Below are 12,931 nucleotides of genomic sequence, written 5' to 3'. Positions count from 1 at the left end.
TACCAAAGTGACCATTTTTAAAAATGTTTTTGTTGAGGTAATATTGGTTTACAACAACACTGTATATGATTTAGAAGTATAGGATCACACCCTCCAGATATGTGGTTACCACACCACACCTACCACCAAGACACTCATGGTTCCCTACCATAGTCCATTGTACCCCTTCCAACTTTGCTCTCCCTGCCCACTTCCCCTCTGGTAGCCTCAATTCTACAGTAAGATGTCTTGGATTTTTTAATTGATCTTGTTTTTTCTGATGACCCTTTGTCTTATTTCTCTATATTCCATCCAGTATTTGTCTTTCTCCTTCTGACATATTTTTCTCAGCACAATCCCCTCTAGTTCCATGTTTTCACAAATAGCAAGAGTTTATCTTTATATATATATATGTGTATATATATCTTTATATATATATTATAATACACACACACATGTCTGATTACTGTGTATGTACCACATCTCAATCTACTCATCTGTCTTTGGGCACTTTTGTAAATAGTGCTTTAATGAACATAAGAGTACATATATTTCTTCAAATTAGTTTTTATATTCTTCCTATAAATACCTAGTATTGAAATTGCTGGATCATATGGTAGATTTATTTTTAGCATTTTGCAAACTCTCCATATTGTTTAACATAGGGGCTGCACTAGTTGACTTTCCCACTGACCATGTATGAGTTCCTTTTTCTTTGTATCCTCACCAGCACTATTTTTCTGTTCTTTTTGATAATGACCATTTTTACAGGTGTGAGGTGGTAGCTCAATGTGGTTTTAATTTTGTGGTTTTAATTTGATGATAAGTGATGATGAGAATTTTTTCATTTGTATGTCTTTATTGGAGAAGTGTCTAACTCTTCTGTCCATTTTTTATTATATTATTTGTTTTCTTTTTGTTGAGTTGTGTGAGATCTTTGTAGATTTTGGATATCAGCCCCTTGTCAGCTGTCTGATGTGCAAATATTTTCTCCCATTCAGTACAATGTCTTTTTGTTTTAGTGACAAATTCTTTCACTTTGCAGAAAATTTTTAGCTTGTCTTTCTCTTTTTATTCATTTTGTGAGGTCATGTTGGTTTAAGCCTTATAGTTTGATGTAATCCCAATTGTGTGTAGTCTCCTTCTGTTGGAGATGAACCCACAAAGAATCAATGAAGCCTATCTCATGGAATGTTTTGCTTATGTTTGCTTCTATGTATTTTATATTTCATGTCTTACAACCAACTCATTTATCCATTTTGAGTTAATTTTTGTGTTTGGGGTGAGATAATTGTCCAGTTTCATTATTTTATATTAAGCTGAATAGTTTTCCCAACACAATTTATTGAATAAATTTTCCTTTCTCCAGTGTATACCCTTAACTCCTTTGTTATAGGTTAACTTTCCATATAAATGTGCATTTACTTCTGTGTTCTGAATTCTTTTCCATTGGTCTGTAGGTATGTTTTTGTGCCAGCACCATACTATTTTGACTATTATAGCTTTGTAATATAATTTAAAGTCTGGGAATATGATAATACCATTTTTCCTCTTTTTTGTCAGGATTGCTTGACAGTTTGGGATCATTTGTTGTTCCATGTGAAATTTGGTAATGTTCGTTCTATTTTTTTGCAGAAAGCCATTGAAACTTTGATAAGGACTGCATTGAATATCTATATTGCTTTGGATCAGATGGCCATTTTAACAATGTTAATTTTTCCAATCCATTTCCATTTTGTTGTGCCCTCTTCTATTTCTTTTAACAATATCTTATAGTTTTCATTGTATAGGTTCCTTCACTTCCTTTGATAAGTTTACTCCTTACCACCAACATCTCTTCCTTAAGTATTTAATTCTTTTTAATGTTATTTTATTTTTTTTTAAGATTTATTTATTTATTTATTTCTACAAGAACCAGGGTACAGGCCAGATGTGCAGGAGGGTGAGGGTGCGAGGAACAGAACAGGCAGACTGATGAAATATACTGCTGAGGGGAGCAGCAGGTTAAACAGGAGAGGTCTGCAGCGCCATGTGGGACCCTCACCGGTGGCCGGGATCGAACTGGCGCTGCAGAGGCTGCAGACAGCTTCACAGCACAGCACTCAACCACCTGCGCCACCAGGGGAGGCCCTGATTATCATGTTTTAAGGTGAAAAGCATAATACAGGAAGTTAGGAGATCTGGTTCCAGTGGCAACAGCAGGACAGGTTGCAGGTTGTAGGCAGCTCCCTTAACATTACTGAGATCTAATTTCCTAATCTGCAGAAATGGGGATAATGCCTAACTTACCTTCAGATGGTGTGAGGATACAGTGAGATAATAGATGTGGCACACTTTGCAGAGTTGAAAGGGAGATACAAATAGAGGTATTATTATATTAATAGATGATGATGTCATCAGTCCTTAATTGTTGCTACTTTGGGGGAAGATGAAAGACACATAAATTAAGTTATTAGTGGAACTTTCTACTCACTTTTTAAAAATCTCTTTCCTCATTAAATTTTAAATAAAACTAACTAGTAATCAGGGCTGATTGAGTTTAAAGTTCTTATCGCTCAATTTAAGAAGCTTGTGTATTTAATTGTATATGGCATTATGTGCTCAGTACCTTTGGGAGGAGGGAAAGTGAGCCATGATTGACTAAAATATATCACTAGAATGAGAGGAAGAAGAAAGAGCAAACTCTAGAAAAAATTTAAAAACCCTCTTTTACTTCCTCAAAGCTGGTAAAAATTGTTTCCATTCAAAACCTCACTCACAGCAAACCTGCCTGGCAGTGCCGTAAACTCAAATACAGTCTGACTTATTCTCTTATGTATCAGAGACAATGCTATTTTTATTAGACTCCATTCTTTTTCCTTTTCCTTTGGGGAAAAGAAAGAGTGCATTTCTCAGCATCCTTTGTAGTTCGTTTGGGGAATGTCACTAGTTCTGGCCAATGAACTCAAATGAAAGTGACATGAGTTGCTTCAGGACCAAAGGATGAAAGAACTGAGTGTGATTCCCAAGTACTCTTTTTCCCCTGCCTGGATAACTGATGGAAATTCCCTATCAGGATAGCAGGGCAGTAAAATGGAAATAACCTCAATCCCTGAACTGCTATTTTAAGGGAGCTGCCTCTCCTTTCCAAGAGGAAGTAATTTATTTTTAAAGTCATTCTATGGGGACTAAATATGGGGGGGGGGAAGCAAACATTGTTTAAAAATGAACAATAATGTAAAAATATATATTAATTAATTAATTAAATTTTTTAAAAAAATAGTCACTGAGATTTTTAAGATTTGTTTGCTAATGTAGACATAATAATTTCATATTTTGAAAAATTGTGAAATGGTCATGACCAAAGGTCCAGTTAACAACCATAACACATGGTGATTATATTTCTTGTGATGAGAACTTTTAAGATCTACTTCTTTAGTAACTTTTAAATATATAAAGTGTTGATAACTTTCAAATATAAAATACAGTATTGATAACAATTGTCACCATGTTGTATATTATATCTCTAAGGCAATTATTAGAAACTGAAAGTTCGTACCTTTTGTATAGTTCTTATTAACATTTGCTCTAATTCATCTTCCCTGGTATAATAAAGACATTATCTTAAGGCTCTTAAAGAATTTTCTCTCTATTCATGAATATACACTAAAGTGGTAATATAATTCTACCTGTAATGGAAGTATGAGTCAAATTTCCTGACTCAGAAAATTACTCATTTTATAATTACTGATTAATTCCTCCTATGCACCAGGTAATAGATTAGATACTGTGCATCAAATGATAGACTAACATCCTATTCATTCCTTCAAATTACTTATATTCTAGTGTAGAAACAGACAAGTAGTCAAACACTTACATTATATTGTGGTATATATGAACTGGAGTGGGTAGCACACAAAGGATGGCTGATCCAGTCCTGAAGTTCAGGTAGACTTCCTGGAGGAGGTGATATTGAGCCTAGCCCTGAAAAACTAAAGGGAATCTGTTTATTACAGCTATTGTGAGAGCATGCAGGCCAAAGGAGGAACACATGCAAAGTCTTGAGGGTTAGAGAATGTGTGGTAAGCTTAGGCACATATGGACAACTCAGCAAATTAAGATGAAAGGCAATGGAAAGTGTTGAGAAACGAGCTAGAAAATTCAGCTGGGAAATTTTCAAGGGTAACCTTATGTACCATGACATGGAATTTGAAATCCACTGTAAACAATATGAAAGTTGTAAATAATTAAATCAAATATAAGTGTAAATATCTAGGTGTGATCAGGAAACTCAGACCCTGAAAAACTAAATATGTGAGATTATTTCATGATACTGGTATGGGAAGGGAGAGGAAGGTTAAATATTCTGAAACAAGATCTCAAAAGAAAACAAAAGGAAAACTGGTGAATTTGATTGCACCAACGTTAATGATTTCTACTCAATGGGAGAATCTGTTGGCAAAGTTAATATGGTGCCAAAGATATCTAAAAGAAGGATGTTGTGAGGGATTAAATCCAGAATATGTAAATAATCCCTGAAAATTATCCCAATAGGGATGGATAAAGGATAAAAATGACAGTTCAGAGAAAGAAAATGCTGACTGGGTTAAGCTCATGAGCAATTGGAGAGTTATAAATAAAAATAACTATAATATTCTCCCTCTTCACAATCATTTGGACATGCTTGAGAAAGGAAATTTTCAGTCATTGCTGTTAAGACTGAGCTGGTGCTGCCATTTTGCACAACAGACTGTGAAATTCTCAGTGAAATTAAATATGCTGACATCCTATGATACTGCAGGGGAATCAAACTTTTGGTATATGGAGAATTTATGTAAATATGCAGGAAAACCAATGAGATTGATGAATGCAATACGTGGTGGTTTGCAGTAGTGAAGCCTTGGAAATAACTTCGTGTCTTTCACTAGGGACATGCATGCACACACATGGCATTTGCTGCTGCTGAAACATGTAGCAGCAAGGAAAAAAATCAACTGAATGGACAGATGTCAACATGAAAGATCATAAAAATAAGCACTGAGTAAAATAAATATGAAACAGAATGAGATTTTTATCACAACATTTGTTTCCATTTAAGAACTCCATTTAAATACATTTAACCACACTGCATTTCTGAGGATACATAGTTAACTACATAAAGATGGAAAATGGAAGGAAAGGATATATGTTAAATATAATTAAAAATTGCTACCAATAGGGATGGAAGAAAATGAGGGAGATAATAAAGGAGAAAAATAATAATAAATAATAACCTTGAAAAATAAAAACAAGACTGTACTAGGTTGAATAGTGCTTCTTAGAAGCTTATGTTCTTCCTGGCAGCTAAGGGTATGACTTTATTTGGAAATAGGATTGGGACAGATATAATTAGTTATGATGAGGCCATACTGAAGTATGGTGGGCCCCTAATCCAATATGACTGATGTTCTTATAGTTAAAGACAGGACATAGAAACAGAGACACCAAAGGAGAAGACAATGTGAAAAACACAGGGAGACAGCCAGACAACAGCCAAGGCAGAGAGCGAAGTGACATATCTACAAGACAAAGATGCTTAGGCACTACCTAAGCTAGGAAGGGAAAAAGAATCTCTACGTTGAGGCTTCAGAGTGAACAGGACCCTGGCTACTGCTTGATTTTAGAGCTCTAGCCTGCAGAATTATACAAAAATAATTTGTCATGTTTTAAGCCACCAGATCTGTAGTGCTTTCTTATGACTGCCCTAGTAGAAAACTAATACAAAAACAAAATAAGATCCTACAGACCCATGATAATGGCTTGTGATAAAAGTGATGTCTAGGCACTTGAGTTACCAGACTAAATAGAGGCTACAGTGGAATTCTTATTTATTCTGGAATTGGGGGATGATATTAACACACATGTGAGAAGCCAAAACTGTGAATTCTAAGACCTGACCTGCGCAGAATTGATCTTTGCCAGGCCTGTGGGGGAACGCGTGTTACCTGCACAGCTATGTGACAGGAATTATCATAGGACAGTGCTCCTCCTTCAATATTAAGAAACACAACCCCAAATTACTTAATTGGGGTAGGAGTAGAAAAAAGTGATTACACAAGTTTGTGTCAATCACTTCTGCAAAAGGCACTCTTAGGTGCCTATCAATGAAGTTTATTTCTGAGATTGGCCATTTTAAATTCTGACAAGGAACAAAAACACTGGAGCTGGTCCCAAACCACAGTTAACTGTTGGCACTTGAGAAAAGATCAGCAAGCATCTCAGATTAAATTCTGAAATCTTATTTGTCCCTAAAGAGTAGACACAAATTGCCCCCAAATGCATGATCTGAGCATCTCCTTCAAAGTTAATATTATTTTGATTTAGGAAGGAGAGGTACTGCTTCATGACTAAGTACTTGTCCCTGTTAATACACACAGCCATCTCTCTCTCCCTACAGACAACCTGCTCCATAGACTTTGGCATCTGGGGCCTTCGCCTCAGGACACATTCTCCACAATAGTGATTCTCAATTTATTTATGTATTTCCAAGGTATAATTTTTAAGGTATGCTTGACAATTGAAATCATACAATATTTAAAGTATGCAACATGATGCTTTGATATATTATGGAGGGACTCCTCCAACTGAGTTAATTAACACATACACTACGTCACTTATTTACCCACTTAATAGGTTAGAAGATTTCAGTTCTACTCTCCTACCAAAGTTCAATTACAAAATACAGTGTAAGCAACTCTAGTCACCATATTATATATTAAATCCTCCCATCTTACTCATCTTAAAACTGAAAGTTGTACCTTTTTACCAATTTCTCTCCACTTCCCCTACCTGGTGGTTCTCAATTTAGATGCTCAGAAGAGTCACTGGGTGGTTGTTCAACTATTGATTCCTTGGGATCACATTCCACCATCTCCAATAGCTTCCTGACCCTGAGAGAGTCTCACTCAGGAGGTAAATTAGGGCCAGACAAAAATCTTCATTTTATTAAAGAAACAAACAAGAATGTATTAGATGATTTTAATGTATGTTTTCTGACAACACTTGGAGAAACACTTTTCTAGACTCTCCCACTTTAATGTGGCTGGTATTCATGTGCAGTCTTGCTGAAGTACATGTTCTGATTCTCTAGAGATTCAGAGTGGGACTTGATTTCCAGCATTTCTAACAGATTCCCAGGCGATGCAGGCACAGCTGGTCCACTGACAACCACAGAACACTTGATGTGGGAGCTGTGACAAGCTGGTGCCTCGGCAGCATTCCAAACCAGTTCATCCAGAATCCCTGGAAGTGACCACCACTGAATGCAGCTAGGACGACAATTTAGAATCACTTTCAAGTGGCAAGAGTAGCTTCTAACTCACAGACTTTCTCCAGGTAAAGATTAACAGTAACTGATCATTCAAAAAAAGAGATAACTGATTTCAAAAGAGTGAAATTAATAATAATAATAATAATAATAAAGCCTTGGTTTAGCCCATTTTATATTTAACAAAATCATCATTTAGCAGTTGTTTTATTGCCACAATGAACACTGGAATCACTGAACTTTTTTATTTCCTGCTAACTAAAAACTGATGGTTACAGACAGACTTTCTTCGGTTTTGTCTTTTGGGATCACGGTTTATTGTGATACTTTTTCTACATCTGGATTTACTCCTGATTTCAGAGCCATAAACTTACTGGACTTGTTAAACTGCAAGATAGTGGTTTTGAGACAGGGCCTGACAGGTATCCACACTCCACATACCCCTGTGGGTTACAATTATTAGAACATATAAGAATAGGGGCTGTCACTTACACAGTACAATAAGCCACCAGTTCCCTTCATTTGCCCCAACTGAGCACTGGTCTGTGGTTAGGAACTGCCTTCGGCAGACGTTATTCTGATTGTTCTGTCCAAACCTGGATTTCAGTTTCCAAATTTGTTTTCTTTCTGTTTTCTTCCTGTTCATGACCTTTTGCTTTCAACAAATGACTGATTAACAAGGAAGCTATTGATGTAATTAAATTCCGATTTCTATAACCTGCACCTGCTTATATGGTGCTGTCAAAGGGGTTCCCTCCAGGACTTTGCTTCTAGGACTCAACTTTTCTTTCATTCCTGAGTGTTAAAAGGGGACAATCGATGTGGAAAGTACCTCCTACATGTGTTTATTATATGAGAACTGCTAAATGTTGATTGTAACAGTAATTCAAGAGCAGTCTTCTTCTGAGATGACTGGGAGTAGCATTTGGACAGATAGTCAAAGCATTTTAATAAAATGCGGAATTGTTTTAAAATGCTATCAGCTATCAAGATGTTATATCGGGAGGGGCGGAGCAACATGGCGGCGAGGAGACGCTGCGAGTAAGATCTCCCATTAAAAAAAGTTAATAGGGAGGAAAAGCGGCAGGTCCCAGTGAGAACTGGGACACGGAAGATAAACGGGTGACGCCAGCGAACTGCCCGAAGAAGAAACTGGCCATAAAAGAGGACTAGAAGGGAGGGAAGCGCAGAACCCTGCTCCCCTCCCCCGCCCACAGAGGCGGCACTCTCCGACTGGCAGAGAGGAGGAAACAACAAACCAAAACGGCCCACAAGAACAAACGACGCAGCAAGCGGGACTGTGCGTGGAAAGGAACTATTGCAGCCACCACACCCCGTGAACGGGAGCTGAGGCGAACCCTGCAGGATCCGCCTCGGCGGTGAGCGAACGGCTCCGGGCGCCATTAGAGAAGAACAAAGACCCCGGGAGATGCGCACACAGCCCGGGCTGCCGGTAAGCTTGCGCGGAGAGCGGTGCGCTTGGCGCACTTGAAAAGCAAGTGCAGACCGGAATCGCGGCTGCCCAGGTCCCCGCGCCTGCGACCTAGGCTTGCGGGGAGACGACCTAGGCTTGCGGGGAGACGCGCGGAGGTCCTCACTGAGGTGAAGGTCCCTCCCTGAGTGAGCAGGAACCAGGCGCCCAGGCACGGGAGCTGTGCAAAAGGCGCCATTCCCGCGCCACTGAACTGGGCTACAGCCCGCGGCCTGGAACTGAGGGCTTTGAACTGAGACCCGGGGCACGAAAATTCGGGGCGTGGTTTCTCCACGACGGTGGGGCACAAGGCAGACACAGCACCCCAAAGCTGTTGAGGTGTACCCTACCATTCCCGCTCTGTTCTCTGTCCCACGGGGTGGGGGAGGCGAAAAAACAGCCCCAAGGACAATAGGAGAGATCTCTGGCGCCACCTAGCGACCAGGGGAAAAAAAAAAGTCACTAACACCCTATAAAACAGGACATTTCTTAAGACTGCTTGAAAAGGGCAGAAGGTTTCTGGAGGACCCAGTGGCCAGCCGGGAAGTTATTCCACGCCAGGCCCCTTCCGACCAGCAGTCTGAGCCCACAGAGGGAGCAGGCACCACGTCCGGGGCAGACGGACCGGGTGCGCAGAAGAGTGTGCCTGAAACCGGAGGCGCAGGGACTGCATCCCGCTTCGCCATTTGAGAACAGGGACATTTCTTCAGTAAAAACTGCCTAAAACCAGCAGAAAGCTCCCCCAGAAGACAGAGATGGCTCCTGGAAGAGCCAGAGGGGAGCGGAGAAGTTCACCCAAGATGTCAGTCAGTCCGAGCAACACAGTGTCCCAACGCATACGACAAATTAGAAAACAGACAGTAGGGAGTAGAAGAACCACACGCAACCTAAAAACTCCTCAGGAAAGAAGCACACCACAAAAAGAAAACCACTCCCCAGATTGCAACGACAGCAACTTGGAAGAACTTCTGAGCCTTCCAGAAAGAGAATTTAAAATTGCCATGATTAAAAAAGTGATAGATCAGAAGAAGAAATTGAGTCCCTAAAGAGGGAAGTAAGAGAAATGCAGGAGATCAAAGAATTAATGGAGGAACTAAAGAACTCTGGAAAAGCAATGAAAGCAGAATAGATGAAATGGAAGAACGAATAAGTAATCTTGAAGACACAGAAATAAAAAGAACCAAAACAGAAAAGGAAAGAGAAGTACGAAGGAAAAAGAATGAAGAAAGACTTCGGGAACTATCTGACTCCATGAGGAAAGGAAATATAAGAGTTATAGGAATTCCAGAAGGAGAGGAGAGAGATGTAGGAACAGAGAAAATATTCATGGATATAATTGAAGAGAACTTCCCAAATGAGAAGAAGGAGCTGAAAATTGATATACAAGAAGCAAGAAGAACACCAAACTTCCACGACGAAAGGAAAAACACAGCAAGACACATAATAGTAAAGCTCCCAAGAATCCAGGACAAGGAAAAAATAATGAAGCTGACAAGAGGGAAGAAACAGATAACATTCAAAGGAAAACCAATCAGGCTGACATCAGACTTCTCTGAAGAAACACTACGGGCAAGGAGAGTGGAGGGACATAGTCAACAGACTCCAAGAAAACAGATGCCAACCAAGAATACTCTATCCCGCAAAGCTCTCTTCCTCCATGAAGAAAGAATATGGACCTTCCCAGACAAAGAGAAACTCCGGAATTCATTGCGACTAAACCCCCACTCCAAAAAATACTACAAGGAATCCTAAAGCCAGAACCTCAGAGGGACGAATAACAACGAAAGAAGACAAAAAAAAAAAGTTAAAAGAATAAATAAATAAAATCAAAGGAAAGACAAACATAATGGCAAATACAGATGCTAACATATCAATATTAACCCTAAATGTAAATGGACTAAACTCTTCAATAAAAAGACACAGAGTTGCAGCCTGGATTAAGAAACAAAACCCAACCTTTGCTGTCTCCAGGAAACACATTTAGCTACAAAGATAAAAATAGGCTCAAAGTCAAAGGATGGAAAACAATCCTACAAGCAAATGGGCCAAAAAGAAAGCAGGAACAGCTATACTTATATCAGATAAAACAGACTTCAAACTCAAAAAAATAAAAAGAGACCCCAATGGTCACTACATTATGATTAAGGGGACAATACTTCAAGAAGAAATAACACTCATTAACATATATTCACCAAACGAAAGAGCACCAAAATATATCAGACAACTGTTGTCCTCTCTGAAAACAGACATCAGAGAAAACACATATGTAGTGGGAGACTTCAACACACCACTATCAACAATGGATAGATCAACAAGACAAAAAATAAGTAAAGAAACTAAAGCTCTAAATAAGGACCTAGAGCAGCTTAACAGACATCTATAGAACACTAAACCCAAAAAAACGGAGTACACATTTTTCTCAAGCGCACTATTCTCCAGGATCGATCACATACTGGGGCACAAGACAAACATCAACAGATACACCAGATTGAAATCAACAACCATCTTTTCTGACCACGAAGGCATCAAACTAGAAATAAATCATAAAAAGAAGGCAAGGAACTATCCTACCTCATGGAGATTAAAAGCCACACTACTGGAAGACCACTGGACTAACGAGGAGATCAAAGAAGAAATTAAAAAAAAAATTCTTTGAATTGAATGACAAGGAGGACACCAATATCCTAAATGTATGGGATGCAGCAAAAGCAGTAATAAGAGGAAAATATATAGCAATAGAAGCTCACATCAAAAAACAAGAAAGAACTCAAAGAAACAACCTAATCTCGAAGCTCAAAGATCTAGAAAAAGAACAACAAAAAAAACCCCAAAACCAGTAGAAGAAAAGAAATAATAAAACCAAAGCAGAAATAAATGAAATTGAAACTAAAAAAAACAATCCAAAAGATCAATGAAACCAAGAGCTGGTTCTTTGAAAAAATCAATAAAATAGACAAACCCCTAGCCAGGCTCACAAAGAAAAAAGGGAGAAAGCACAAATAAACAGAATCAATGAAAGAGGAGAAATCACAACGGACACAGCAGAAATCAAAAGAATAATCAGTAACTACTATGAACAGTTATATGAAACAAGTTCAACAATCTAGAGGAGATGGACAAATTCCTACAACTCTACAATCACCCAAAGCTAGATAAAGAAGAAATAGAACACCTAAACAGACCAATTACAAGCAGCGAAATTGAAATGGTAATCAAAAACCTCCCCAAAAACAAAAGCCCAGGGCCTGATGGATTTACAAATGAATTCTACCAAACATTCAGAGACGAATTAGTGCCTATCCTTCACAAACTCTTCCAAAAAATTGAGAAGGAAGGGACAATACCAAACACGTTCTATGAAGCCAATATTACACTAATACCAAAACCGAACAAGGACAACACAAAAAAGGAAAACTACAGGCCAATCTCCCTAATGAACACTGATGCAAAAATCCTCAATAAAATTTTAGCTATCAGAATCCAACAATGTATCCATAAGATAATTCACCACGACCAAGTTGGATTCATTCCAGGGCACAAGGATGGTTTAACATCCGAAAATCAATCAACGTTATCCAACACATCAACAAAAAGAAATATAAAAACCATATGATAATATCAATAGATGCTGAGAAAGCTTTCGACAAAGTGCAACACCCATTCATGATAAAAGCCCTTGAAATTCTTGGGATACAAGGAACATACCTCAACATCATAAAGGCCATCTATGACAAGCCAACAGCCAGTATCATTCTCAATGGTGAAAGCTGAAAGCAATTCCATTAAGATCTGGAACAAGACAAGGATGTCCACTCTCACCACTGCTTTTCAATATAATACTGGAAGTCCTAGCCAGAGCAATAAGACAGAGAAAGACATCCAAGGAATCCAAATAGGAAAAGAAGAAGTCAAACTATCACTATTTGCAGATGATATGAATATACATAGAGAACCCCAAAACTCCACAGAAAAACTAATTCAACTCATCAATCAGTTCAGTAAAAGTGGCAGGATACAAAAATCAACACGCAAAAGTCAGTAGCCTTCCTATACACAAACAATAAATCTGAAGAAGAAGAAATCAAAAAACCATCCCTTTTTATTATTGAAACAAAAAAAATCAAATATTTGGAATAAATCTAACAAAAGAGGGTAAAGGACCTATACAAAGAAACTATAAAACACTGTAAAAGAAA

At 38.4% G+C, this 12,931-nt stretch overlaps 1 long non-coding RNA gene across 1 annotated transcript in view; it reads right to left on the bottom strand.

Annotated features, from left to right (window-relative positions):
• LOC129146928 (uncharacterized) overlaps nt 1-12,931 on the bottom strand; it is a 67,702-nt gene that overhangs the window by 44,343 nt on the left and 10,428 nt on the right. Inside the window, exon 2 of the long non-coding RNA XR_008554311.1 lies at nt 3,836-3,950. This is a non-coding gene — a long non-coding RNA (uncharacterized LOC129146928). The remainder of the gene's footprint in view (nt 1-3,835; nt 3,951-12,931) is intronic.

This window comes from Talpa occidentalis, unplaced genomic scaffold (assembly GCF_014898055.3).
Source record: "Talpa occidentalis isolate TD23 unplaced genomic scaffold, MPIMG_talOcc4v2.1 talOcc4.5, whole genome shotgun sequence".
Taxonomy (NCBI): domain Eukaryota; kingdom Metazoa; phylum Chordata; class Mammalia; order Eulipotyphla; family Talpidae; genus Talpa; species Talpa occidentalis.
This window is presented reverse-complemented; position numbering and strand designations above follow the sequence as displayed.